This window comes from Arachis ipaensis, chromosome B8, assembly GCF_059453495.1.
Source record: "Arachis ipaensis isolate K30076 ecotype BB chromosome B8, ASM5945349v1, whole genome shotgun sequence".
Lineage (NCBI taxonomy): Eukaryota > Viridiplantae > Streptophyta > Magnoliopsida > Fabales > Fabaceae > Arachis > Arachis ipaensis.
Genome location: NC_142443.1, coordinates 12,001,851 through 12,005,958, shown reverse-complemented (window position 1 = coordinate 12,005,958; position 4,108 = coordinate 12,001,851). Strand labels below are relative to the sequence as shown.

The window sequence follows — 4,108 nt, the reverse complement described above, 5'->3', positions numbered from 1 at the left end:
GGCAGTTTGCTCTTCAGTAACATCCTCATTCTCTTCAGAAGAGGAATACTCATCAGAGCTCATGAAGGGCATAAGGAGGTTCAATGGGATCTCTATGGTCTCTAGATGAGCCTCAGAGTCCTTTGGTTCCTCAGAGGGAAGCTCCTTATTGATCACTAGACGTCCCAGGAGGTCTTCCTCCTTGGGATTCACGTCCTCTCCTCTCCTCACGGGTTCGGCCATGGCGCTTATGTCAATGGCCTTGCACTCTCCTTTTGGGTTCTCTTCTGTATTGCTTGGGAGAGTACTAGGAGGGATTTCAGTGATCCTTTTACTCAGCTGGCCCACTTGTGCTTCCAGATTTCTAATAGAAGACCTTGTTTCATTCATGAAACTTACAGTGGCCTTAGATAGATCAGAGATTAGATTTGCTAAATTAGAAGCATTTTGTTCAGAGTTCTCTGTCTGTTGCTGAGTTGATGATAGAAAAGGCTTGCTATTGCTAAACCTGTTTCTTCCACCATTATTAAAGCCTTGTTGAGGCTTTTGATCCTTCCATGAGAAATTTGGATGATTTCTCCATGTTGAGTTATAGGTGTTTCCATAAGGTTCACCTAAGTAATTCACCTCTGCTATTGCAGGGTTTTCAGGATCATAGGCTTCTTCTTCAGAAGATGCCTCTTGAGTACTGTTGGATGCAGCTTGCATTCCATGCAGACTCTGAGAAATCATATTGACTTGCTGAGTCAATATTTTGTTCTGAGCCAATATGGCATTCAGAGTATCAACTTCAAGAACTCCCTTCTTCATAGGCGTCCCATTACTCACAGGATTCCTTTCAGAAGTGTACATGAACTGGTTATTAGCAACCATGTCAATGAGTTCTTGAGCTTCTGCAGGCGTTTTCTTTAGGTGAATGGATCCACCTGCAGAAGTGTCCAATGACATCTTAGATAACTCAGACAGACCATCATAGAATATATCCAGGATGGTCCATTCAGAAAGCATGTCAGAAGGACACTTTTTGGTCAACTGTTTGTATCTTTCCCAAGCTTCATAGAGGGATTCACCTTCTTTCTGTCTGAAGGTTTGAACATCCGCTCTAAGCTTGCTCAGCTTTTGAGGAGGAAAGTACTTGGCTAAGAAAGCCGTGACCAGCTTATCCCAAGAGTTCAGGCTGTCTTTGGGTTGAGAATCCAACCATAATCTAGCTCTGTCTCTTACAGCAAAAGGGAAAAGCATGAGCCTGTAGACTTCAGGATCTATTCCATTAGTCTTAACAGTATCACATATCTGCAAGAATTCAGTTAAGAACTGAAAAGGATCTTCAGATGGAAGTCCATGAAACTTGCAGTTCTGCTGCATCAGAGAAACTAATTGAGGTTTCAGCTCAAAGTTGTTTGCTCCAATGGCAGGAATGGAGATGCTTCTTCCATGTAAATTGGAATTAGGTGCAGTGAAGTCACCAAGCATCTTCCTTATATTATTATTATTTTCGGCTGCCATCTCCTCTTCCTGTTCGAAAATTTCTGAAAGGTTATCTCTGGATTGTTGTATTTTAGCTTCTCTTAATTTTCTCTTCAGAGTCCTTTCAGGTTCTGGATCTGCTTCCACAAGAATGTTCTTATCCTTGCTCCTGCTCAAAATACAAGGAAGAATGGCCAGAAAAATGATAATAATAATAGAGATCCTTTATACCACAGTATAGGGATCCCTTTGTGAGTGGAAGAGAAGGGGGAGACAAAGAATGTGCTGTAAAGGAAGAAATGCAACTGTACGAATGGAAGAGATGTGAGATGAGATGTTAGGATATGAATGAATAAATAGAATAGAATGAGAGAGAAGGAGGGAATTTTCGAAAATTATTTTTGAAAAGGAGTTAGTGATTTTTGAAAATGGTTTTTGAAAAATTTGTTAGTATTTTTTCGAAAAATTTTTGAAATCAAAAATAAAAAATAAAAATAATTAGTTAATTAAAAAGAAATTTTTGAAAAAGAGGGGGGATATTTTCGAAAATTAGAGAGAGAGAATTAGTTAGGTGGTTTTGAAAAAGTTAAGAAACAAACAAAAAGTTAGTTAGTTAGTTGAAACAAACTTTGGAAAGATAAGAAGTTAGGAAGTTAGAAAAGATATTTTGAAAAGATATTTTTGAAAAAGGGGGAGATATTTTCGAAAATTAGAGAGAGAGAGTTAGTTAGGTGGTTTTGAAAAAGTTAAGAAACAAACAAAAAGTTAGTTAGTTAGTTGAAACAAATTTTGAAAAGATAAGAAGTTAGGAAGTTAGAAGAGATATTTTGAAAAGATATTTTTGAAAAAGATAAGATAAGAAGATATTTTTGAAAAGATATGATTGAAATTAGTTTTGAAAAAGATTTGATTTTTAAAATCTCAATTAATGACTTGATTCATAAGAAATCACAAGATATGATTCTAGAACTTAAAGTTTGAATCTTTCTTAACAAGCAAGTAACAAACTTCAAATTTTTGAACCAAAACATTAATTGACTATGTTATTTTCGAAAATTTGATGAAAAAATAAGAAAAAGATTTTTGAAAAATATTTTTGGAATTTTCGAAAATCATTAAGAATTTTGAAAAAGACTTGATTTTTGAAAAAGATTTTGAAAAAGATAAGATTTTCAAATTGAAAATTTGATTTGACTCATTGGCAACAACTTGATTTTTAAAATTTTTGAAAAAGTCAACTCAAATTTTCGAATTTGATGAGAGAAAAAGGGAAAGATATTTTTTTATTTTTGAAATTTTTATGAAAAACATGAAATTTATGCAATGCATGAAATTTTTAGATCAAAACAATGAATGCATGCAAGAATGCTATGAATGTCAAGATGAACACCAAGAACACTATGAATGTCAAGATGAACATCATAGACACAATTTTGAAAAATTTTTAATGCAAAGAAAACATGCAAGACACCAAACTTAGAATTCTTTAATGCTTACGCACTAAGAATTCAAGAATGCATATGATAAACATGAAAGGACACAAAACAAAAAATCATCAAGATCAAACAAGAAGACTTACCAAGAACAACTTGAAGATCATGAAGAACACTATGAATGCATGAGATTTTCGAAAAATGCTAGATGCATATGCAAGTGACACCAAACTTATGATATGACTCAAGACTCAAACAAGAAACAAAAATATTTTTGATTTTTATGATTTTCTAAATTTTTTTTTGGATTTTTTTCGAAAATAATATGAAAAAGAAAAAAAATAAGGATTCCAAAATTTTTAATATGAATTCCAGGAATCTTGCCATGTTAGTCTAAAGCTTCAGTCCAGGAATTAGACATGGCTCACTAGCCAGCCAAGCTTTCAAAGAAAGCTCCAGTCCAAAACACTAGACATGGCCAATGGCCAGCCAAGCTTCAGCAAACATATGAATGTAATTCATTCAATTTTAATCCAAAACCTCAGTCCAAAAGAATTTAGACATGGCTTTACAGCCAGCCAGGCTTTGGCATGCTTCATGAAACACTAGAATTCATTCTTAAAAATTCTGAAGCCATAGAATAATTTATTTTTGAAAACATTTTTATTTTTATTTTTTTTTTCGAAAACAGATGAGAAAATTTTTGAAATATTTTTGAAAAATTTTTAAAAATAAAACGAAAAGAAAGTTAACCAATCTGAGCAACAAGATGAACCGTCAGTTGTCCAAACACGAACAATCCCCGGCAACGGCGCCAAAAACTTGGTGCAAAGAAATTGTGATCACATTAATGTAGTACTCTTTGTTATTGTATGGAATCATTATTATGGCTCTTTTACTATGTGTGGACACAACTCCGTACAACTAACCAGCAAGTGCACTGGGTCGTCCAAGTAATACCTTACGTGAGTAAGGGTCGAATCCCACGGAGATTGTTGGTATGAAGCAAGCTATGGTCACCTTGTAAATCTCAGTCAGGCAGATATAAAATAATCATGGAGTTTTCGAATTTAATATAATAAAATAGGGATAGAGATACTTATGTAAATCATTGGTAGGAATTTCAGATAAGCGAATGGGGATGCTTTTCGTTCCTCTGAACCTCTGCTTTCCTGCTATCTTCATCCAATCAATCTTACTCCTTTCCATGGCTGGCTGTATGCAAGGGC

General features: G+C 34.5%; 1 non-coding gene across 1 annotated transcript; it reads left to right on the top strand.

Moving 5' to 3' along the window:
- Positions 1-981: 981 nt before the first annotated feature.
- LOC148547226 (small nucleolar RNA R71) lies at positions 982-1,089 on the top strand. Its single transcript, XR_015898060.1, has one exon. It is a non-coding gene; the product is annotated as a small nucleolar RNA R71 (small nucleolar RNA).
- Positions 1,090-4,108: the final 3,019 nt, after the last annotated feature.